The sequence below is a fragment of the Bactrocera latifrons genome, unplaced genomic scaffold (assembly GCF_001853355.1).
Source record: "Bactrocera latifrons isolate USDA-ARS-PBARC rearing strain unplaced genomic scaffold, ASM185335v1 scaffold_424, whole genome shotgun sequence".
NCBI lineage: Eukaryota > Metazoa > Arthropoda > Insecta > Diptera > Tephritidae > Bactrocera > Bactrocera latifrons.
The window spans coordinates 156077-183461 of NW_017537073.1; the positions used below are offsets into that span (position 1 = coordinate 156077).

The 27385-nt window shown below is 33.6% G+C and overlaps 1 long non-coding RNA gene across 1 annotated transcript; it reads left to right on the top strand.

Moving 5' to 3' along the window:
• Positions 1-324: 324 nt before the first annotated feature.
• Positions 325-27176, top strand: LOC108972792. Its single transcript, XR_001993664.1, has 3 exons — positions 325-477; positions 26454-26764; positions 26845-27176. It is a non-coding gene; the product is annotated as an uncharacterized LOC108972792 (long non-coding RNA).
• Positions 27177-27385: the final 209 nt, after the last annotated feature.

Genomic DNA, 27385 nt, shown 5'->3' on the forward strand with positions numbered 1-27385 from the left:
TATGTAAATAAAAATAAAATCATAATTTCCTAAATACCACAACCTTTCATACTATATGGTGTAAATATTTAGGATTCTACTCAATGTTGATGGAACCTCCATCACCCTTAAAAATATAAAACTTAAAATAAAATTGATCTTAACTCAACTTTGAGCGAAATCCATTATTTCTCACTAAACATTGAGTATATTTCGTTGTAAACTAAACATACAGTGGTGAGTGTCCTAGTTGAGTTATTGAGCAGTTAATGTAGCGCTCGCTGGAGTTCTTGTCTTCTTCCTTGCGCTGGTGGTGAATAGAATTCGTTGTGCGGCGCTGTGTGAAATACATGTGCTGTTGTAAGTCACGCTCGCCGACGGTATAATTGTGGACTTTTTTCAATTTTTCATTCGGTATGTTGTGAAAATGCAAGATGTTAATAGTGCACAAATGGAAATATAAATACTGAATAAGTGGAAGGTGTTTTTACTCAAAAAGTATGTACAAAAACAAAAGTTTAAATCACTCGACAATTGGTATCTAATAAAAATGCTTTGATGGATGTTTCCCAATGCTTGGAATTATAAATAGCAGCAATTAAATTGTAAAAGAAATGTGTGTTTAAGTGTGTTCGTAACTTCTTATAAAAAGACGACGTTTTTATAACAAATATGAAATGAAAATAAAATATCAAGCTTGTGTGTATATGATTATACAGACATAAAAAATAAAATAACCATATTATTGTAATTGCAACAAGCCCTTTCTCAAGTTCACTACAAACAAACAGCCATGGAGGAATGCGAGTGGCGTTAAGAAAACTCCACTCCAGTGCTTTTCCAAACAACAAAAACTACCCGACATATGTAGTCCATGTAGAGTCCCATCTAAATTGAGTTTATGTATTATAAGCGGTGTCTGCCTGTTGCACAGGTATGTCTGTGTGAATTTCTGTTTGTGTAGTCATGAGTGTTTGTTGGAAAATAAACTGGTATACTTTCATCAAATGCCGGTCCAACAAAGCACAATGCCTGATTTTGATAACGACAAAAGTATTTTGTTTTGCGAAGAACAGTGGGGAGAAATAAATCAAGTCTTGTTAACCATTTTGTTGATGATAGAAATACTACCGCCAAATGCTTAGATTCAATAATTATTAAAAAAAATTCACGTTTCGTGTGAAGTTAAAATACCTTATATTTAGTCTTAAGTGCGTGTCTAAACGCAAATTCAACACTAATGAATAATTGAACTGTATAGTTATTATTGCAAATTCTGCATATTAACCGACATATATCCCATTCCCCTTCCTCAGTTAGGTGTGTTAGATGTTGAAAACAAAACATAAAACTTGTTAGCCATCGCTACAATCTTAGAACATATTGTTCAGATCGAATCACCGTGAATCAAACAAAAGTGTTTCCAAATATATATCTATTTATGCATAAACGCCCCTATATCTAATAACGGTTCACATATTCATAAATATATACAAATTATATAAACTACACTTAGAGAATAATAAAAAAATTATCGATATTTGTTGCTGTGTTATACTTTCATATAAGTGTGAAACACACATAATAACAATAAGCAAGTCGTAGTAGAGGGAGAACTGCGAAAACCACAGTTGATATTGCTTAATACGTTTATTGATAACTGCCATAATGTCCGCGGTAGCTCAATTAGTATTGAAAGAAAAACACGTGTGGAATATCTACTCCCATTAACGTAGCATTAAATGAACATTAAATAGATGTCTCCGATTCGCCATTTCTCTACGAAACAATGGCAACCTATCGAGTTGAATTTGTTCAAGAGAAGGGAAGCATCATGGCTTAGCCGCTATCTTCAATGCTATCTTGGCCTATGTTACAATACTTTTACTATGGTGAAGGTAAAGGCTTACTGCAACGTTTTTAAACAGCAAAAAATATTATTTCTCCACAAAGCAAAAATCATAAGACTTCTTAGCGCAAGGTTTCACCAAAAGCCTGTTTGAGCATCTGGCTTAGATTGTAAATCGTAAATTACTGAATTTTAAATTTTTCTATGAGACGTTATATAAAGATAGAACAAAGTATGAAATTGAATAATTTACAGGCATTATAAATCTAAATAATATCAGAATTATGTTTTATTAGTTACGTTTTTTAATAAGGCTAAAGCTTTAGTATTAATTTTTTAGTACCACTTTCGAGAGCTCCTACTTCAGTAATTATGCTAAGCACACTAATAGTCATTTTATATAAAGTACTTTTTTTTTATAAATGTTTGAAAAATCAGAGTATATTCATATTTAAATAATATTTCCGTTAACTCCGGTTGGACCGTGACTTGACATGGTGAAGGATTAAATTTATTTTTATTATTCTTTTTTTTGTTTTTTTTTTGGTTTTGCTTATTAAATTCCTTTATAAATTGTTAAGGTAATATTTTCAATTATTATAAATTCGTTTAAGTTTTTAATACATTCGACATTCTCTCATATTTCTATCTATATACGCATGAATACTACTAAATAATTGCATCATACATATAGTATATACGCTCTTCTATGTTCATTAAGCATCTTATCTGCCTTCTTGTAAAGGCCAACCTCCACCAAAATTCCTCCCATCCACTAAATACAATCAGCGAAATTTGGTGTTGCATTCGGCATGCAGATGATGTGGATGTTTACCACCGGTACGCCTTTGACTCATTTACTGGGCCACATCCGGCAAATTAGCCGATTTTAATACCTCAGTGCATTTAACGCCACCACAAGCAAAATGCAATACTGCAATACTACAAGTATATATATGCACAGGTATTAACTAATTAAATATTTTACAGCTGCCTCTTCACTTTAGCCAAATTAGCAAACACCACAAAATTAAAAAAAAAAAAAAAAAAAAAAAAAAAAAAAAAAAAAAAAAATTAGCAAACCTCGCATACCACTAATCCTTAAATGAAATTGATTTTGTAGGTGAAAAATATATTTTATATAGTAAAACTAGAAATTTCTGAAAGCCATTTGTCGGTTAACCTGTGGTTGAAACCTAACTCAATGAAAATTTTCTTAATCTGTAAAAGTTAATAATGCGCTAATGCTGGAAAAATAATATTCATAAATGTTAAAAGCTGCGCATTAGCACAATAATTTTCATTTTAGCATTAGTAAAATTATAATACAAATATTCTATTTAATTCGTACTTGAGTAGTCATTTGCTAGTTTCACGACCTTCGTGATAAATATTTTGCGGCTTACTATTTGGTAAAAAAGGTTAAACTGTAATAATATACATTTAATAATATAAATAAATATGTTTGTACCCTTATCTATATTTATATTTTCATAAATATTGCACAGAAATGAGTTGCATTAAGAGTAGAGAAATGCAAATATTATATTGACAGCTTACTGTTTTGGGTATTTTAATGCAAAAATTAGTCAAATTAAAAAGCATATTAAATACTGGCTGATAATCACAATATTAATACATAATACTAATAAATGCTGCACTGTATTCTACACTGTTTGAATGATACCCAGACGTGGTTAGTTTTGAAAAATTATTCATAATGGATTTCAGTTAAAAAACTTATGAAAGACTTTGGTGCTAAGACTAGGTAAAAAGTTTTATTTGAAGTAAGTGTAAGTAAAAATATTTACTTGGACGTAAGAAGGGAAAATTTAGTATTTTAAAGCAAGTCATTGCAACAATTTATATTGTTTTCTGCTAGAAAGTTATACGTAATATTTATACCCTGAATATGGTATACGAAGTTTAACACGAAACCAGAAGGAAACGTCGATCACCTGTTAGATTTATAAAAGGTGCGTTCCAAAGTAAAGAGGCATTTTTGAATCTAGCGCCCCTTTTAGCGCCATCTACATGTCGACTGATGCGTTAGAATCCGCTATCTTTATTGATCGTCCAGTGAGAATTTCATGACATTTCATTTATTAGAAGTGAAGTTATTGCGTTTTAAGTGTCAATTTGTTTGTGTTACTGGTGCGAAAATGAGCTTCGATCAAAGAGTCAACATTAAATTTTGCTTTAAAATTTGTAAAACTTTTACCGAATCGTTTCAATTGATGAAAAAAGTTTATGACGATGGTTGCCTACCCCGTAGCAGAGTGCACTAGTGGCTTTAACGTTTTCAAAGTGATCGTGAGGACATACATAAATGACGATAAACATGTGAGCCAATCAAAATCCGTGATCAACGGAAATTCCATCGAAACTGTGCGTGAATTCATCAAAAATCAGCCTAAACCATCTTTAAAATTCATGGAAATGGAATGGAACATCTCCAAAACATCGATTTATCGCATTTTGACCGAACATTTGGACTTACGAAAGTTGTGTGTACGGTTTGTTCCGCACAAATTGACTGACGACCAAAAATTGCTCAGAATCCAACATTTGAAGGATGATTATTTTACCAAAAATCACATTTTAACAATTAACCACTCTCCGTGTTCACCTGATATAACACAGTGCGCCTGCATCCTTTTTGGAAAAATGCATTTGCCCATGAAAAAAAGCGTTATGAAGACGTAGAGGCCATTCAAAAGGCTTGCACTGTCATACTGGCGGCCATACCGGCCAACGAGCTAGAACATTCGTTCGATATGCTTTTGGACCGTGCAAAAAGATGTATTGAAGCAGAAGGAGACTATTTTAAATCAAATAAATTGACTTTGCCGAAAAAAATATTTTTCTCTATTTTTTTAGGTTTTCTTTACTTTTTAAAGCACCTTGTATATAAAGCATCCGCGTGATGAGCTCTGACAATTTAACCAAGTGCGTGTGTTTGTCCATCTGTCTAACTGTATACATATGTATATGCAAGCCCTCAGTCTGTCTGTAACTGCCGAGACCGGACCACTACAGCATATATCTGCCACACAAATTGAACGTTCAAAATCAGATCCTTGTATGGAAAACTCTTTGAATTGACAAAGTCTTATCACAAAGTTTAGAAAATAATATGAGTATTATCGAAGGTATCGCTACAATCTTGCAATATATTATTCAGATTGGACCACTATAGCATATGGCAACAGTTCGAAGTAACCCACTAAATCAAAATAAAGTTATTCATGCAAACCACTGACATATTTAGCAATAAATAAATGCAGCTGTAAAGGATAATATAGCTTCGCTAAAACCGAGCTTATACTATCTTATTGTTTTTCTTGGAAATTAATGGGGGATATATAAATATATCAATGCATTTATGCAATTCATTTTGTGAAATTACTGCTTTGCACGTATGCATATTCCACTTAATACACGAAAAGGTTAACAAACTTTTTCCGCATATTACGCATACCTGTTTCACACTACTCCACTCCTGCGCTCGAAATTTATTTAAAGGTTCTAACTACTTAACAATGCTTTCGCGCCTCTTCAAGTGATAGTTCCTGGTGTGAATGACGATTTTGTTATCTAAGTTACGTACTTATCCTTTTGTTTATTTGTTACATATTTTTCCCCATTCATAAAGAAAAACAAGAAAAAACATTAACTTCGGTTGCACCGAAGCCAAATACCCTCCACAAGTGCATTTATGTTAGTAACTACGGGTTCAGTTTGTATGGAAGCTAAATCCGAGACTAAATCGATCTGAACAATTTTTCCGGAGATTACATTATTTCTATAAACAACAACTCATACCAAATTTCGTGAAGATATATCGTCAAATGAGGAAGTTTCTCATACAAGCATTTGATTTCGATCATTCAGTTGCATGGCAGCTATATGCTATAGTTAACCGATTTGAGCAATTTCTTCGGAGATTACATTGTTGTCTTGAAAAATAATCTATACAAATTTCGTGAATATATATTGTTAAATGTGAAAATTTTCACAAGAACTTGATTCCGATCATTCAGTTTATTTGACAGCTATATGCCGATATCAGCAGTTTCGACAAGTGAGCAGCTTCTTCAAGAGAAATGACGTTTGAAAAATTTCAAAACGATATCTTAAAAACTGAGGGACTAGTTCGTAAATATACAGACAGAAGGACATGGCTAAGTCGACTCAGCTCAACATACTGATCATTTATATATAATATATAATTTATAGGGTCTCCGACGCTTCCTTCTGGGTGTTACAAACTTCGTAACATACTTAATATACCCTGTTCACCCATATGTAACGTACCAAAGTACATGAAGTAAAAAAATTACAAATTCGCAAGCACATACGTATGTATGTACATATTCCATACCTAAACCTTCTTCTCATAATGTGTACCTGAAACCAAAGCTAAACCAAACATAACATAACTCCAATTGCTGACAGTGCGATGCAGTAATGACTATTGACAACCGGGGCCCATTTGCATTTGAGTTTCATGCGTTCAGCAACAATTTCTCGCAGCTACCTAACATGGCTAGGTGCACATTGGCACATCTGTTTCAAACTCAAATATTCCACACTCAAACAACTTGTAAACGTTACCGTAGGACCCAAAGAAACAACTAGCATGTGAAAGACATACATATGTATCTAGGTAAATGTGTATGTAGTAAAGAGTCTTTTCGGCCATCAACTTATTATTATTATTATTTTTTTTTAATTTCACAAGAATCATATTAATTATACTATTTTCACTATTTCTGGAGATATTGTACCCATTTGTTTATCACAAATGAGCAACTCTCTTTCTTTTCTAACCGTATTACTTGTAATTATAATGTTCTCAAATAATGTTCTGGTATTAAAAACTTCAACTTGTTAATGGATATTATATGAATATATACATCTAGCCATGACAGTGATCTGATTAGTACTTAGCTTAAAAAATAGCAGCAAAAATTTTGGTCGAATTATTATTTATTTCTTTAACCAGTATGAAAAAGTAGTCTCTAGAGGTCTACTATGCAGACCATCCGTATAATATGGTAAAAGTGGCACAAGTTAATAGCTTCATTTGACCAATTCGGTCATGACGTGCGAGCCGCTGACTTGTTATGTTATAATAGAAGTGCACTTTTTTCTTTACCATATAGCAATTTTCTAAAATCCTACATGACCTCGGAAACATGACATATTACCGACTACCATTTTTATTGTTTGTAGTTTATATTTAGTATACGAGAACGCAAATTTGCTTTCCGTTTGAGGCATTGTACGGAACCTCGTCCGTAAGACATGTTTCGACACATTTTCATGTGCCCATTTGTAGTCCAATATACTTTTGCGGCAAAATATAATATTAAAAGCAAATTTCAACGGCGTGACAAACCAGTGGGCAAATTCGCACTGCTACAATAAGAAGGTGCTCTAGTGAAGTCGGCATTTCAGCCATAATACCATCACACGTTAAGAGGCTAAATGTTGGGATTTGAGTTTTGTTGCCTAATAAACTACCACCACTACAACTTGGCAATTTTAAGGAACACGCACCATGGCAATAATAACGAGGGAAATTGTCGTCAAGCGAATTTCACTTTGCTTTGCACTTTTACATAAAATTCCAGTAAACAACTGGATTTTGTCTCGTCCGTTCGCTTGCCTAGCCATCTTCACTGAGCTAATGCAGTGGCTTTATGTATTTCCTCAACTTAGCTTGTTCATGTCATTATCCTGCCCTGCACTGTGGAATTACTAACTATCTCACTAATTCCCCCGTATAATGACTTTTTGTTTCTATTTTCAGCCTTAATCATTGAGCTACCGTTAATGCTGAATGTCGGGACAGCGGAAATATTATTTGCAAAGTTTTATCGACACTTGGCTTTTGCTCTATTACTGCTTTTTTTTTTTTTGAATAATTATTGTATCACTTTATATTCAAGAAAGCTAAATATATTTTAAAATGGATTCAATGTTATCTGTCACAGTGTTACCCGTTCAATTAAGCAGAAGCACGTCACCGTTAATATTGAAAAGAGTACTCGCTTTTAGAAAAGATTATGATCGGAAGTAATTGCTACAACACGACAGAATATTGAGTAAATCTGTCTAAATTATTATTTTTCATTGTTGAAATGACATTCTATTAGCTGAATTTAGCCTACCAATATTTAAACGAAAAGCCTGATGATTGCTTAAACTGCCCGAAGAAGGCATTTTATATTTCCGAATTTGGCGAACTGTATTATAAAGCTCGACACTCCTGATATTATACATACTCAGAATGTTTTGACATACCCTATTTGTCTTGTTTATTGCAACTTAAAATATTCATCTTTGCCAAAAAATGGAATTAGATCGCAAACACTTTCTCGCGATAATTTTTTACAAATTTTGATCTATATAAATTACCTCAATTAGATCAATTTTGGGGGATGAAGCTTTACTAAGGACCAATGTTTATTGATGATATGGAGAATCGAGTCGAGGTCGCAGGACACTCCAAGAAGAATTTGTGGAAGGTCCCTTAAAATTAGTTGTGGTTCCGGAAACTACAGACGATGTGTAAAATGTGATCGTCATTTGATTAATCGCGATACAACTATAGGCGTTAGTGGCACTACACCCATAAAATTGCATGAACATTACATTGTAGAAAAACTTTGTTCTCGTTGGATCCCATACAATTTGTCAATTGCTCAAAAAAGGCTCGTGTCGATTGGTCGAGAGACATGGTATAAGAATACGATAACGGTGTTTCGAAACACGTTATGACAACGTGACAGGTGATGAATCGTGAATTGGTACCTCCGCATTTCCAAGTAAATGGTTGCTGACTTTTTTTTGAAATTTTGAGTGGACCACAACCATTTATAAAATAAACTAAGAGTTCAATGCTTGAAGAGGCAAATGATGCATTTGAAGATACCTCAACCAAAGTGGCAAAATTATAACATTTATAACGTTTATAATAAACTTTGTAATATTAAATATTTATTGAATTTATTTACAGAAAAATTGTATTCCCAACACCTTACTATCCCGCCTATTTCACGTATATATGTACATATGTTCCTCTGCTTCGTAAATAAAGACCGTCTGTTCAACCCTCCAGCACTAATAAATACAAAGTTTAGTTTAACAAGTTGGAGAAAATAGTTCGAGCTGCAGAACTAAACAGAGAAGGTACCATCTTCTACAAGAGTGTGCAGTTGCTGGCGTATGTCGATGATATTGATATCATCTGTCTCAACACTTGCACCGTTAGACTGGACGAGGAAACAAAACAGATGGGTCTGGCAGTGAACGAGGGCAAGACGAAATATCTCCTGTCATCAAACAAACAGTCATAACTTTGAAGTCGTAGATAATTATAATTTCGTCTATCTTGGAACCAGCGTAAACACCACCAACAATGTCAGCCTTTAAACAAAATGCAGGATAACTCTTGCCAACAGGCGCTACTTCGGACTGGGTAGGCAATTGAGAAGTAAAGTCTCTCTCGACAAACAAAAACCAAACTCTATAAGTCACTCATAATTCCCGTCCTGCTATATGGTGCAGAAGCTTGGACGATGTCAACAACGGATAAGTCGACATTGCGAGTTTTCGATAGAAAAGTTCTGCGAAAGATTTATGGTCCTTTGCGGGTTGGCCACGGCGAATATCGCACTCAATGGAACGATGAGCTGTGTGAGATATATGACGACATTGACATAGTTCAGCGAATTAAAAGACAGCGGCTACGCTGGCTAGGTCATGTTGTCCGAATGGACGAAAACGCTCCAGCTCTGAAAGTATTCGACGCTGTACCCACCGGAGAAGCAGAGGAAGAGGAAGACCTTCACTCCGTTGGAAGGACCAGGTGGAGAAGGACTTGGCTGCGCTTGGAATATCCAATTGGCGCCACGTAGCGAAAAGAAGAAACGACTGGCGCGCTGTATCGCGTAAGCGGTGTCTACGCCAATTAAGAAGAAGAAGAAGAAGTTTAAATAATAGATAAGAATCGTATTCTTTTCCAGTTATGAATATACAGTATATATTATGTATTTTCTTCTATGTTCCCACTTCCTTAAAACCTTAACTGCGGTTTTTATTTGCCATACTTATCAAATTTTCTTTCACTTCATTACAAATGTTCGAGCAACTATTTACATTAATAATTTAATTCAACAAATGCAAATACAATGAATTATACATTTTCACATAATATATATGTTTATTCCCGTGTGTAAATTTATTGCTAGGGAAAATAGTATTTTGTGGTTTATTATTCTGTGTTCATTTTGTTTGTTATTTAGCTTATGAATTAATTAGTTTGCAAACGTTTTTAAGTAATTCATGCTCTTCGGCACTAATTCTTTTCATTCTCATGGAGACGGCGATATTCCATGCCGCATTGCCCACTAGAAATGACATCGAAATTTCACTAATTATTACATATTTTGAAATATGATATCATTATTATCGTCGAGTAACCTTCAACTCTCATTGTTATAATTCGGAATTACATTAATTATGTTTGTTAGTAATTTGTTAAAAAAAACGGTATTATTAATTTAAAGAATACGTCAAAAAGTTTGACCATTTATTATGATATATTTTAAGCGGAACATTTTGTATTCTTCTCTATTGTTACATAATTTTAGCGCAACTATAAAGGAAATTCCATAGTTTCAATTGTTACATACTTGTCCAATTGTTTTGACTGAAAATAAGTCAATGTAAACAATGAGCAATAGATGTTAATATTTTATCGCTTCCACAGAGTCAATGTACATATATTTCAAGATACACATTGGGTACATAAATTTGTGAGTAAAAAACGAGTATTATTGATATTTCGTGTCGAAATGTTGTATCTACTCTAACACATGCGTAATCGAACGTGCGATTTTTTCTTCAGTGGAGCAATTTTTTATTTTGCTTCAAAAATTGTTTTAGTAATCCCTTGGGTTTTCTATCTATAAAATATTTTAAGTCTAAAGTTTTTAAAATGAAAATATATATATTTATAGATTTCTGACATCCATTGAAGTACTAAGAGATATAGTAAACTTCACATATAAAAATGGTTCCTTACAAGATTCAGTTTGTTTGGCATTTGAAATATGTAGTGATTCGATCTGAGTAATTTCTTCGGAGAATGCATTATTATTGCCTTGGAAAATACCCCATACTAGATTTCGTGAAGACATCTCTTCAAATGATTTCTATACAAACACTTCAGAACGTTCAGTTTCTATGCCAACTATATGCTATAGAGCTCCGATATCGGTTATTCAAACGTGACGCGTACGAGAAGCACGTTTACGAAATTGAAGATCGATATCTGAGAGACTACTTCGCTCATACATAGACCGATGGACGGACATGGATTCAGCTCGTCATTATTTATATGTGCCCGACAGAACAATGAGTTTTACTCAGTTTGATGTTTAAAGAAATACATAATCAAAAAAAATATCCAAATAATTTTAGCCTTTCATAATGTCCAACTAGTTTTTTGTAGTGTTATATCTTTTTAGTTTTCTTTTCTATTTTATAAAGAATGTAGCCATGGTTAATGACTTTTTCGTTCCTGATTTAGGCGATGATGACGTTGATATGGCGCTAAAAGCCTATAGCCAAAGATACAATATACTTACTAAAGGAAACTTCTGAGGAGCGCATTATCCCGCGTCATGGGACGCGTGGCCTCCAAGATTATGCGATTTAAGACCGCTGGATAATTTTGAGGAGGTTATGTGAAGGCTTTTATCGATTTTATCGATCCAGAAAAGCCTGAGACAATTGCTTCCTTGGAAGAGAATATTCAGCATGTTATTGTTGACATACGCCCCTTAGTGGTGGAAAAAGGTTGTCGAACATTGCACCTTTCGGCTGGAACTTATTTAGGCCAGCTGTGGCTGTCGCATGCCCAAAATCATTTTTAAAACATAAAGAATATTATAGAAATTGAAATTATTCGCTCTTTACATATAGATATGTACAATCAATAGTATCTAATATGCCTAGAGATAATACGACCATAAGCCAAGACAGAGGACTAAAATTCCTTAAAACCAATTTACTTAAATGAAACTTTAAAGAAAAGTTGAACAACAGACTATAAAATTAAAACCATACACTTCTATAAATCTACAATCCCTTTTGTAAAATATAAAATGTAAACGCAGCAATTCCAAAGCTATTGAAAATCAATGAATTGAAATAACTATTCAATAATATAATATTATATTATATAAAAGATACAACAAAAGTTTCGTGAATATGTATCTGCGTTCCATCGGTAATTCAGCTCTGATTTCCATCGATTAGCTATCACGATAGCTTTGATTTCCTCGCACAAGCTGAAATAATTGCAGAGAAAAGAAAAACAAATCATTGAAGTAAGCTCCCATGCGCAGCTTAGTAACCTTGCTAACTACATATTAGATAACCAGTGCCTGGCCATCACCTAAAAGAATGAGGACATGGCTAAAAAATGGGTCCGCATCACATTCTCATGTACATGGCGAAGAAAAAGCGGAAACAAAAGTAACAGGAAAAGTGAGTTCGTACCTATGTTTGTGAAAATGTCGGAAAGATCATGATGATGCTCCCGCCACTCGTTGTTTATTCGATTTTAACAAGTCAGAAAAGAAAGCACGGAAAATGAAGAAAATAGTGGAACAGAACTGGAAAATAAAAAAGAGAACTGCGTTTAGCAGACATTTTGCGTTGACTGCTAACGCGTTAGACAGTGGGCCGTAGTAAAGAGTAACAGAGGTGAAAATAAAAAAAGGATTTAAGGAGTTTAGAAAATGTATACTTCAAGGCAATATATTTAAAGCACAGATATTTATTAGTAATAAATAAACCATTTTATAACTGATGTATGTATGTCATGCATGTCAGGTCGTTTTCATACTACTTTATCGTCAGTTCGGAAATTCGTATAAAAATCGGCCATTGTGGTTTCTAATTCCATTAATAAAACATACACAATGCTCACTATACTCAATATTGTCGTGTCTTGTAATTAAAAAACAGTTTTATGTGTGTCTACTTTTTCTGCATTGTTTCATGTTTAATCGTATTTCTTTTTTATTTTATTTCACATTTTTTATGGTTTACCTTTTAAGGGCGCTTCTCTTCTCTTTAGTTTGCTACTTGTTTCTCTGCTACTATTTAAATTGTCGCCATACTTACGTTGTATGTATGTCTATCTGGTTCATGGGTTGTTGTTAGATTGTTTTTTTCAAAAGACACCGTGTTATTGTCGTCGACTATGAGAATCCAAGAATGGCATACACAGAGTGTTGGTTGCTGTTGTTTAAGCTGTCGTCAACATGATAAAACATACTTATGTATTTATTTATATATTACATACATATATGTATGCACACGTTTAGGTCTAAATCGCGCTGTTGTTGTTGTTGTAACGGCAGAATTCTGCCGAGTTGACAGTCCTTGGCCGGATAAAAATCCGGGTCCGTTCCGGTTTTCGTAGACCCGACTGTCGTGGGAACGATCGCGCTGTCTTAGGCGGCTGTGTTTTAAAAAGCTAAAAAGTTCCGGCAATATTTTTGCCAAGTTTATATTACCCCACTTTTGCTGCGATCATTTGCTCTTTTCTGATTTACAACTTGTTTCTATTTTTACGTTTAAAATTACTATGAACATTTCATTTTCGCATAATAGAAGTTGTATTGCCACGTCAGAGAAAAAAAATGCTAAATAGTCATAAGTAAAGTACTAATTTAATTTTTAATTGAGTTGTAATTATATAGAAAGTTATTTCTTTTTTTAAGATTTTTACAGTGGAAATTAACAAACTTTTTCACATCATGCATATTTATAATCCTTAATTATACTAATTTAAATTCAATTAAATTTTGGGTTTCTTTAAACATTTCCACTTTTCATTTTTATACTTTCGCAACTTGCTGCACAAAGTAAAATAGTGTGGTTCACCAAAATTTTGTAAATTAATACTGGAAATTATCGAGATAGGCAAAGAATTATATGTTTTTATATAATATAGAAGATCGGAGTGAAGGGACAAGTTGACTCTTGCAACAGCACTGAACCATTAATATCCACCTCAGGTGCAGCTATATCCGATCTTCACAAAGGGTCGGAGATTATAGTGTTGCATTAGACAACAATCTATGCCGGATTCTGAAAAGATTATTTGTCACTTAACCACTTCGGTACGGCGTCTCTCGGCCACAAAACGTTACTCACGGCCGGCATTCACCGCCCGACGTTTCGTTCTGAGTATTACAAACTTATTGGCAGAAATAAAATACCCCTTTTAGTGTATACAATTTGATGTGTCTGTGAGAAACTTGGCACAAATATATACACAAAAGATATGTGCTCACATATGGGAGTTAAGAGCAATTGTTCCAGCCACTTTATGGTCTTCCGGGATGACTTCCACGCTTTCAATTTCACATTCATAAGCAAAAGAGCAGACTCTTCAACAGTAAACATACATAAAAAATTCAAGTACGTAGAGAAGTAGAACTAAAGAAAGTAAACTCTGCAAAAGGTTGTGGGAAATTGCTTTTGTATAGCAGTGCCTTGTCTTCACGTTGACTGACTCCAACTGAAATATGATTCATATATGCACATCGGATATGCACTGGGTTAGCGTGGAGGCACTTAATTTTTGTAATTAGTGCATTTTTTTCAACTCAAGCTCTGTTATACTATGTAATTGTTTTACAAAAAGAAAGCCTTGGTGAAGTTGTTAGATAAAAAACAGAAAAAGATTTCTGTGCTAGTATGTGTAGATATTTTTAAACTTCTAAAAAAGGTATGTGAGAGCACTAGAGGTTAAATGTGCTTAAAGGCACAAAGCATATCTTTAAATGCAGCGACATAGCATTGCATTTCATTACTCTCATAACAAACAGCGCATGTCTTATAGCAGACATAGGGGAAGCATTGAATTAAAGCGACGAAAGTCATTGTCATTACCATCGTCAAGGGCAACTGAATATGTCATTTAGCAAAAGATTTTGCAGTTCGTTATACACATATGCCGCATCAACAGACTACTTCTGTGTTGATTGCTCTTATTCTAACATTTTCGCATCGGAATTCTCCACATTCATATAAAAGTCATAAATAACCTAAGGAGATTTGGTAACGATTATCTCAAATATTGCGGAAATTCAGATATATAACCGTGCTTTCAAAGTATTATCTACAGATCATATTCCTATAAGTTAGATCTATTGTGAAACTCCGAAAAAATCAAAGCTGAATCGATTTAGCCATATACGTCTCTATATATGATCAAGTCCTTCATTTTTGGAAATATCGACCTGAAATTTTTCACATTCTTCCCAAAAAGCTGTCTATTTGTTAGAACAACCATACAAACTGAACAATCAAAACAAAGTCGGTTTTTATTTGACTAGATATATTGCTCCCTGCAATCTAAGTTAACGTCTTTTCTAGTGTTATTTAGGCTTTATCCACTGAAAAAGGGTTGAACATCTGCAACAGTGAATGCCATATTTTAGTGCCCTCGGTGATAGCTCGTAACTCGAAAAATATTTAATTTTTTCATAGAAAATGTTACTGCATTTAAAACAAACATGCCAGTTTTTTGTAAATTCTATAGACTGAGGGCTGTGGCACTAGGCGTGGCTTCTTCATTTTCATATCCAACCATTATTTCCCAAGAACTTTATATATTATTTTAGATTACTTACGAATATAAGTTTTTTTTTTCTTTTCGCTATTAAAATAAGTTTCATAAGGGTACGAATAGTCCACTTTGTTCTTTTTCATTCATTCAAACTGTCTCATCAACGTCGCTGTCATTTCCGTCTTTATGCTCAATTAAGTGTGCAAACGCCAATGAATGTAAAAGAGACGATCGAACTACTTGTACTCTCGATATCTCATCTTGAGTACATCTTTGGCGTTTGCATGTACCTTACAAAAACGACATATTGGATCACTGGTATTTATCCCTGTGGTTCAACTAAATTTTTGTCTTACTGACTCACTGCATAAAAACTGCAATTTATCGAGTATATTTTCGCTTGTAGTCATTAATTTGTATAATATGTTGTGTGCCTGCACATTCATTACTTGATACCAAGAAGCATTGATGGCAAACGAGGTTGACTAATTGTGAAATTTTCGAAGTTAAGTCCAAATAGCAAAGGAACTTTAGTCAAGTTATAAATCACGAAGACAGTTGCTTCTACGAAAGAGTTGAAATAAGCTGCGAACTGGAAGATTAATGAGAGACGTTAAGAGTTGAAAAGTACAGGTACATTGATTAAATGTTAAAGCTTAGAGTTTCCATGTTTGGCCAAGTTAAAACTTCCAAATAGTTTTTTAGTCAAACAGGAGGAAATTTTAACTTTTTTACACAATTTTCATGTTCTTTAATTTTTAAACTAATGCGTATTCTTACCACATACTTGTATCATGCAGATTGTTTGTTGGGTTATGACTAATAATTGGTTTTGAAAACATAATTGCTTCACTTGAAAACGTATAATTCATAGATTATTGGGAGTTTCTGGTATTACATTGAGTTAAATGATCCCTAAAGAAATAAAAGTAAAAAATAAGCCACGTAGTTTAAAAGATTATATATAATAATTGGACGGCAATTTGTGTAATCACTAAACTCTTTTGGCGAATTCATAGATTAAAAGTAACTCTCAAAATGTAGTAATATGTATATTGATCTGTTGCACTTGCTTTTGTTATATTCATAAAAATATAAATATTAATGAACCGTCAGCAAAGACAACAAATTGTATTGTGGATTCCTTGTTTTAAACACGACACACATAATCAATTGTTTATCACACCGTTAGGGTACGCTGATTGCTTGAAGGCAACAGCAAAATCTACAGAATCAAAAGAAATGAGGTTGTAATTAAAAACAATAAAATGAATAAAAGTGTAGAGATAGTGAAGGCACGCGATATAATCACTATTGGACACCTGATGTGACCTCAGAGCTTGGTTGCTGCTCAAACAATGGCTAAAAAGTGCAGCGTGCATTGTACAACGACCGTCATAACAAACCAACATGCCAATGTATCAGGGCGTTTGCCAGATTTTTATGGAAAAACTAGCGCGAAAATCCACTTAGAGATCTGTGCTCACATATAAGTATAAAAGTATATACGTATGTGTCTTTACCTCAAAAGGCTGTCTGTCACAGAGTGCAGTAATTGGCCAACGAGTTAACATGGTTTTTAGAAGTATATTCGGAACGTGCAGCATTTTCTGTTTCCACCATTCCTCTGCTCCATCCGATTCCCGAAATTTCGTTTTTCATTAACTTTGCTACGACTCAGTGCTGTTGACTCATTAAATTATGGGATCATCATACAAATATATTGTTAAATTTTCTCATATCTTATAGGTAAAAAGAACTCCTAATATTAATCTAATGATTTTAATTTTTCTCTACTGAGAGAAATTTGAAATTTTAAGGATAAAACTGGTGGCACTGTATCTGATAAGTTTCATCTGATAACGTCGTAAATAGGAAACATTAATTAATTCTTTCTCAAAAAGCTAAAGTAGATTTCTGGTTATACATCTATTGATGCTTTGTGTTTTCATGATCCAAAACAATGTCTGGAATCGTATATCTATATTTTATTTACGTTAAAACAAAATCATACATTGTTGCAAAGAATGACTCATTTTACTTTAATAGTTGTTCTTCTCACTAACACTTATACAATAAGAGCAAAAAAAATCGCTTTTGTTTACTGACCAAACCAAACATTCTCATGGATTGTGGCACACTGGGCAAAAAAGCTTTTAGAGTGTATTCGTATGTTTGCAATCAATGAACTGCAATCGCCGCATTGCAACTGCTGCAGCATCGAGTTGTGGGCTTTTCACTGCACTCGAGCCCCAGAGTCTGCAGTGTATCCCTCTTCTCTGCCTCTTTGGGTACTATTGGTATGTATGTGTAGGTTCTTCTACAGCTTCCTATATTGCGGAACAAATTTGCCCGCATATTTGTTTGAGGTCATTCAAAGTGCTTTGGCATTCTTTAGACATAAGTTATATTAGGCAGTTGATTTGTGTTGTGCAGTGTTTCCGATATGTTACTCATTCGATTTAGGCATTATTGTGGTTTTGTGTGCTCCATATATAAAAATATATGCCATAAGCGAGTCGAAGTAAAGTTTCGTTTCGTTAAAATGTGGGTGAGTGCACTTAAAAGCCATTTTCTTACATTTAGCAAAAAGCTAAAAGCAATATATGAGTACCAAAACACATTTTTGGCCAAAACTATTATAAAATTAATGTAGAGTCCGTCTGTCGGTCCCATATATATTTAGTATACCGCATAATGTCTATTTGTTTTCAAAAGTGGCGTAAGGAAATTTATCATAAATATATCCAGATCAGGGTATAATTAGCTTGCAACGTTCCGTGAAGGAAACGTCGAAGCCCCTATAAAGTATGTAAATAAATGATCAGCGTGACAAGCTAATCGATTTGGACATGGTCACCATTCTGCTGCTCTTGATAAAAATTCAATGTCTAAAAGATATATTCCTCGTATCATAATTGCAGGTGACCGTCTGAAAGTCGGTTTGAATTCATTGGACTATAGTTTGTGGTCAGAGTTGGAGAACATGAACAAAAGGCGACCTTTTCAAATAAATGTTTGTATATCGAATTTTAATATATGCATTATTAAATGGAATTAATTTCATACAAAAACGAAGATACATATATTTGTATATAGGCCTAATAATAAACAATTTAAGAGAGGACTAGAACTAGTCCCTCAGGTTGTGAGATCGTCTTCTGAACTTATATTCTCCCCAAGAAGCGGTTCATTCATTTATTATAGTAGTACTGTTTACTATAGCGTAGCTTCTTTCTCCTTATGTGTCCGAAAAAATAGGGCGACAGCAACACATGCGTTATCAGAAAGTGACCATCTTAATTGAAAAGCTTTTTTCATTTGGTTTTTGTTTGAGAACGTACATTCAGATGTATATATACATTGTATGTACATACCCACATGCAACTGAAATATGCAAATTCCAAGAAGACAAAGCTGGTCTGTGTAATTTGTAGTAATTGTTTCTTCCATTTTAATTAACTCAACGCATGTATGGCTCGTTTAGTAGCAAAATTACCGCTATGTCTGCTTTTAGCTTGGAAAATATGTGACAAATCCTATTCACTGAATACCGTTTACGACAATGAAGATTAGTGTGGGAGTGCTGCTGCGTATGAGATAAGACTTCTGCACTTATCATAATTACACCTACATAAATGCATACACATGTATGTATGTAAATAAAGCCTGCCATACATACAATTTGTACCAGACTAATGAATAATGATAACATATAAACGGATTTATTTATGTGCATAGGTGCATTGTTTGGTTAGGTATGCTAACTCAACACATTTTTTCTTACTTGCTCTAAATATTTCTAAACAACTAAAAATTTGCACTGGGAATGGAAAGTTTACAAACTAAAATGTAAAACATAATTTGCAAATATCGGTCAGCTGTATGGCAAGCTTTATGCGATCGTGGTTCGATATCAACAGTTTAAATGGACTTTGTAGCGTTGCCTTGAATAATATTGCCCCAAAAGTTTTTCATAGAAAGACTTGATATTAATCGATCAGCTTGCTTTGCAGCTACATACATTACCAGCTCAATTACGAAAATTCAATTAAAATTTCAGAACAATATCTCAACAACTTGAGAACTAGTTCGATAATTATATAACTAGTCCGATGAATAGACGGGCATCGCTACATCGACTCAGTTTTTCACGGAGTCGCGTCATTTGTATATATATTTTTATAGGGTCTCAGCCTGCTCGTATTACAAACTTCAAGGAAAACGTAATTTACGCTATTCTGGGTATAATGGCTGAAACATATTGGGTAATATTTTATGCCGAAACAATTCAATTCAATTTTTTTTTTTTTTTTTTTTTTTTTTTTTTTTTTTTTTTTTTTTTTTTTTTTTTTATTTGATATTTTTATTATTATTGCTAAGTGTTTTTATTTTAGCATTTTCGATATTTTTTTATATGCAAAAATTATTAATATAAATGCTTTCTAAATGAAATGAATTTGCCCTCGCTGGTGAGGGCATAAATTTCAGCGCGCACACATACACATGCGCTGCACCTGTCTCTTATACACATCTAGATGTGTATAAGAGACAGCTGTAATTTAAAATCAAGTTCAAGTGCTGCGTCACATTCCCATGAGCCACAGATTTTGATAAATTTAACATCTAGGCAATTAAACGAATACTTAGTCGACGATCTGAGTTCAAAACTTTGCGCACACATGTCGGTGTTTGTCGAAGTCGCAGGTCTTCCAGCACCGTGTTCATCAGTGACCTCTTTCCGGCTCTCCAAAAAAGTCTGGTGACACCGAAACACACCTGTTCTTGCTAAAGCAACATCTGGGTAAACCTACATGATCATATCAGACGTCTCTCTCACAATTTCTACACAGAATTTAATCGCTTACCTCTGCTCTAACGAACGCTGCATTTTCGGCTTGCATCACTCACAGAAACACGACTCTCCAGGTACTCAGAGGCAATTGACCAGCAGCTTGCTCGTTAGCTGACAACGCCCTCTACCGAATTCAGTCGGTGCGCGCCCGCTCCGAAGTACAGTCTCGACGAAAGAAAATCAGTCCTCTTACTTTCCAGAGAAACTCTGTACAGTTATACCGGTAACTGCGATTGACCGTGATAGCCAAAAATCATTCTATTGTTTTTTGTTTGCAATGTTTTCGAATTTTTTCTTCGATCAACCGTCATTACCTCTAATATTCGTAATTGCAAAATTTTTTGTTTCGAATTTTTGTTTTTATTATATTAAGTACAGAAGCAACTAGGAAGCACTCGCACTTACAAGTCTGTACGGGTATTCTATTATTTTTCTGCTTAATTTCCTTTTTATCACTCTTGTTTTCAGTTGAAAATTAAATGTACATAAATTTCTTCAATTAATTTTGTTTTATGTAAATATGTATGTTAAATAATAAAAATATGAAAAAGAAAACTATAATAAATATTATTATTCGATTAACCGTGAAAATCGATTATCCGTAATGCTTGTGGTCCCGACCATCACGAATAATCGAGGCGCGACTGTTTTTACAAATTCCAAAAACTGATGCAAAATCCGCTTAAACTGTGAAATGAGTCCTCAAAACTTGTAAATTTTTGTAAATTATCAACATTCATTCGCATAAGTCATGGTGAAAGTTGGAAGGCAAATATCACAAAATGTAAATAATCACAGATAATCCTACCGTTGCACACCCATTTTGCTTGGACTGAAGCCAGAACTATATGCATGCTCATCTCGACAAACCAGTATGTCGTCCAAAGCACAGATGCTTCTATATATGTATATATTTATATATATATATTTATATATATGTATGTCGTTAAAGTAACGTCACAACAAAGATGTGACAACACATTCCGTTGGAATTAATAAAACAATGTGAAATTATACCAACAACTGACAAAGAGACCGCAGCGACGGTCTACAATCTAACTCACAGTACGCCAGTACTCCAGTACGCAGAGCAAAACTGACTGAAAAGTGTGCTTCACTCGATAAGCGTTTCAAATCCCCATTCAGAGGGCAACTGCAGTTGCCGTAGTTAAAGTTCAAGCTGACTCAACAGCTACGGTCCAGAGACAATAAGTTGGTTGAAATGCGCAAGTTGCTAATGTTGCTAATTTTTATACCCTGAACAGGGTATATTAAGTTGGTCACGAAGTTTGTAACACTCAGAAGGAAGGGTCGGATAACCTATATATAAATGATCAGTATGTCGAGCTGAGTCGATTTAGCCATGTCCGTCTGTCTGTATATATACGAACTATTTTCTCAGTTTTTAAGATATCGTTTTGAAATTTTGCAAACGTCATTTTCTCTATAAGAAACTGCTCATCGCTGCCGATATCGGACCACTATAACATATAGCTGCCATACAAACTGAACGATCGGAATCAAGTTTTTCTATGGAAAACTTTCACATTTGACAATGTATTTTCGCAAAAGTTGGCACAGGCTATTTTCTAAAGCAACAAAGTATTCTCCGAAGAAATTGTTCAGATCGGTTAACTATAGCATATAGTGCCATACAAACTGAATAATCGGAATCAAATTCCTGTATGGAAAACTTCACGAAATTAGGCATGGATTACTGCTTAAGGTAACAATATAATATTCAAAAAAATTGTTCAGAACGAATTACGACAAACTGAACACAAAGTTACTAACAGAAATGCACCTGCGAAGGGTATTTAGCTTCGGTGCAACTGAAGTTAACGTTTTTTCTTGTTCAACTTGCAACAGCTACAAAAACAATGGAAAAAGTGTGGTTAAGAATAAAATGGTCATGTAATATTTGAGCTACTCTTATCGCATTGGTTGAACTCTCGCTTGGACTAAGATTACCTTAGTAAAAATTAAAAAAAAAATTGTTGCAATAAATTAATATATTCGTTAATATTTTGAATTTTATCATACAAATTATTGTTAATTGCTGACTCTTTATTTCTGACTTTATTCTTTCCTAGTTGACGCAGTAATTGCAGGCATATGACTGCCCTCATAATAGATCCCAACAAAGTAAAGTACTAAATTATGATCCGCAGCATTGCACGCTATGAGTGGATACAATTGCAACAGTTGTCTGTATACATATGCATAATGTTTATACCCTGGACAGTGCATTTCAAGTTCGGTACGAAGTTTGTAACTTACTAATTCGCTTCTAAAATACCGCATGTCCTTTTCTCCGCAAGAAGTTGCTCTTTGTCGGAACCCTCCTCCCTCTGACTACTAAAACATATAACTATCATACAAACTGAACGATCAAAATTTAATTCTTGTATGTAAAACTCTTTAATTGTGAGAGAGAATTCTAGCTTTGGTGCAGTCAAAGTTAGCGTTTCTTATTGTTTTTACCACATTAACTTGGGAGATCTAAATTAACAGATATATTTAAAAAATGAAAGTTATCAAGTAATAGAGGGCAAAGTTTTTCTAACAAATGACGAATTTCGGCGTGTATATGAGTTATGTAGAGTATATACATATTATGTGTATATATATAAGGTTTTTTTTTGAACTATTAATTTTTTTCAGTCCCGTCGCGAAATTTCCTTGGAAGTACAATAAAAAAATTCCCTGAAATTTTTGGCTTTTATTATTAACATTAAGTACTGGACCAAGGCATGCAAAAATTTTCCATAGAAAATACACTACAATCGTGATTTTTTATCTTTAAATTCCTACACAACAGAGGTATTTTATGCCATCGCTTCGACTTTAGACACATATTTCTTAGAATTGTTTACTCTAAAAATGTGACCAATGCAACAAAGTCATAACTCACACCGGCGAGGTAGTATGGGGCTCTAAACCTGTGGAAAAAGGAAATTCGCATTTTTTTGTATATATCTCGTAAATGACAAGAGCTATTGAAAAGAAGCTCATGACAAATTTGTAGAAAATTTAATTGCTACAACAAAGTTCTGAGGTCAGAATCGCTATCATTAACATGCAAGATAAAATGCCTGTCGAAAGTAAATGTGTAATCTTTAAATTTATCTCTCTGATGTTTTGGAAAAAACCTGAAACTACAGACAAAGTGTAATTCAAGAAGAGCAACATGAACACTTCGCCAAGTTTCCAGAAGTCGCGGCGATTTAAATCAATAATTACGCAAATTTTATTGATAATGGCCTTTGCAAACAATTGGTAAAATTTTACTTTGCAGTCCACTAAAGTTTTCAAACAATTCTGTTTTTTTGACACACCCTCTCCAATTTAGAAGTCTTAAAAAGCCAATGATAACTTTTTTATTTTATTTTTTTATATGCATAAATGTTAAATGAAATCACTTAAATTTTTTAGAAACAAAGCTCTCACCAATCAAAAACGACCATACGCGCAACTTTCTCTCTGCCTTAAACACTTTGCCATTTGTAATACGTTCTTAGAAAATATTCAGGCATAAACCCAAGAGACGAACGACCCTTGCGATAAAATATTTACTATCTAACGCTGTTATTTTTGCGGCACACTTAGTCTGCTGGTGCATGTTGCATGTATCAACTATCATTTGCAGCAAAGAAAATTGCTGCAGCAACGGAGATGATATTACGTTAAGCAGGCTGAGCGTTTAGCAACTTAAGCACCAAATGGTGCTCATAATACGAACATAGAAAGGTAACTGCAGTACTAAAGGGTCATTATGGTAATCTGGCCTGTTTTTTGTTTTTTTTTTTTTTCTTGACATTTTTTTTTCCAAAGAAATTTTAATTCTACATTAGAACTTCATATCATGAGATATATCGTGGAGTGTATAAACACATTCTTTCGGAATTTTTTGATGACATCTGACGGAGAAATGGCTGGGTGAATGAGATGCGTTTTTTCACTGGCGGACACGATTTCGCATGTTTGGATCATTTGAAACACAAAACCCAATTTATTCTTAAAAAGTACGTCAACGGTTATCGTCCCTACTAAAATCTTAATTAAATTAAAAAATTTTAATAAAAGAAAAATTATTTTTTTTTAAATTTTTCCTCATGGTTTTTTACATAAATTTTGTCATAACATTGTCAATAAATTATAAAAAATTATGACTCTAGTAAGGACGATAGCTAGACGTTTTGTGTGTTTTTGAAAAAAAAAACAGCAAATCGGTTGAGTCATTCGGCCGGAATCATGTATCAGTTTAAAGAAATGTGTTTTGAGAAAAACGCGTTTAAAGTTTGAGGCGAGCACTCCGAGCGCTCCTCCGAACATCGAACGTTATTATTATTTTCGAGGCTTCTTCGAAACCTTCTAATAGCAAAGTGGGTTTCTACATTAATTCTAAGGGTATAAGGGAACAGAAAATGCAAAAAATTAAAAAATTGAAAAAAGTTTACCCTACTGACCCCTTATCCCTAACCGTAGCTGCAACAGAAATGCATTGAGATGAAATTAAATCGAAGTTTAACTTTTTTTTTTAGATTATATGGGATTAATGTGGCCATAGGTAAATAAAAGCATGAGGACTCCCATGGAAAGTTGTGCAGCAGCTGAGCGCCTAATGTACTGACTTTTAAGAAACTCATTGAGAATTGTGTTCGCCTGCAAGGAAAATAAATCGAAAATAGTTGTCGAGAAGAAATGTGAAATATAAAGTTGTGCACAAAACCTGAACGAAGCACAAAAGCGTTTAAGCCAAAAAGTTGCGAAAATCGCTAGGATGATAGCACAGATAAAAGCAATCAATTGTTGAGCAGCAACTGGCACGATGCAACAGCTGGGAAAGGTTGCATACAGTAGCTTATATTTTATTCATGTCTTCATTAGTCGACGAAGTTTAGTATAAGCATATAGAAATTTGCCGGCGCGCTAAGTATCAGTATATTTCACACCTGATGTTACACAGGCATTTCGCAGTTAATACATAGCAGCAACTGTCCTTAGTTACCGCCGTCATCTACAATGCAAGCTGCAGTACTGCATACATACATACATAGTAGTAGAGACTTTTGTGTCAAAAGCCGCAAAGAATTTCACAAAATATGTCTTGATTGAGTTAATAATTTCCTACAACTGCATCTATACAGCATTTCGTTCCTATTCTCACTTTTTCAGTCGTTTAATATCATATATAAATTCATAGAACCCACCATAAATCTTGCATATAATATATAGTATATCTATCAGCATTAGGGTGTTTGTTATTTCCCAAATTTATTGTTTTCCTGAGGCCCATAAAATTTCATTTTTTACCTTTGGAAAATTATTTAACATAAACAAGATCTTCATTTTCAATTTAAACCTTGCCTGCGTGATGTTACTTTTCCCATGTTTTAAAGTGGGAATATAAGATTTTTGGCGTTAAATTATTTATCTCCAAAGCAAATAAACCTGCAACTTTGAGAAAAATTACACTATTAAGCATTCTAGAAAAACAGGTCTGACTGGATTTTTCCATAAAGACAATCCTTTAAAAGGTTCACGCAGTTACGCATCAAATGTGGTACAAATTGAAACAGTACACCATGTCGTATGAGCAACGTAGAATTTACAAAGTTTTTGTATGAATGCTCAGCACATTGTCTGCGTAACTTTCAAATCAATATTTTTATGACAATATTATTTTAAAAGAACGTTAAATTTTGTTTAAGAATACATTTTTTAAGTTTTTGGTTTAATTTCTTTAATTAAATAAATATAAGTATGTTCATATATGTATGTTGGAATATTGTTCAAATTACTACCCAAATAAGCAAATAATAAACCATGTATAACTGCCCGCTATATATAATATATAAGTGCATGGTTGGGGTAATAAAAAATTTTACTTTAACGTTAAGATTTTTGTTATGAAACAATGTGTTCAATAATTTGACAAAAATAAAGTTGCCAGCAATTTCATTGTTTCATCTAAACTAGGCTGGGCAAATCAATAAAATAGGAACATAAACAAAATAATTCCAACAGAATTCAAATATATAATAAGTAGAAAAATTCATATTAATAAACAATAAATATTTATTATATTTTTATATTTTCAGACGGTGGCAAATTAGTGAGAGGAAACGGGTAAAGGATATTGCAATATGTTATGGAATGTGTTCTGACAAAGTGACGCATAAAGATTTGAGCTCCAGTTTAGCCCTAGTTGCTGAAGATTTGTAGAAAATACTTATATATTCAAAAGAGAACAAATTTATTTGGGAATCTGAGCCTCTTGAAAGTCAAACATGCGCAGGAAAATTTTCATCGTTAAATGCTGTGTGCAGCTAACATAAGACAAAATAGCTTTCCTCATGCGAAATTTGGAAACACAAATATCTGATATGGAGGTGATTATTAGTATCCATGGGTGAGATTTACGCAATAAAAATAACGAGAATCTAACATCATATTGTGACAGACGTTTAAGTTCTTTGTTGGCGTTTTCAGATCCCTTCACAAGGAAATCCATAAGCATATATCGACATACCAACGAGACTGACCAGCTTTGCGTAAGTTGGAAATATAGAGGATCACTACTAAAAGTAGGCTCACATACAGTATGTCAAACACGCTCTGAGAGTGGAACATGTCGGATTGCGTCCGCAAATTGTATTACCAGCGGTACTGTGAAAACACCACAACCGTAAATACTATGGAATGGCTCAGTCTTGGTGCTAGGTGTAGTTAGGTATTCTTGGAGTAATATTAATAGCTTTTGCTTAGTTAATTTTATTATTGTGCAAAATTTTACAAAACTACATGTAAGTATTTTTCTTTAATTTTATGTAATAACCCAATGTCAGCAAAATTAATTATATATTATAATGTAAATAAATTATATATAGCATTGTAAATGTAAATTCAACTGAAATAAAAAAGTAGTTAAAACAGTAAAACATAAAACCTTAGTGATGTTTAAATTGTAAAGAAAACAGTAAAAGTAAGAAACTGCACATTATTGGACTGAGTTTGAAAAGGTAAGCACTTA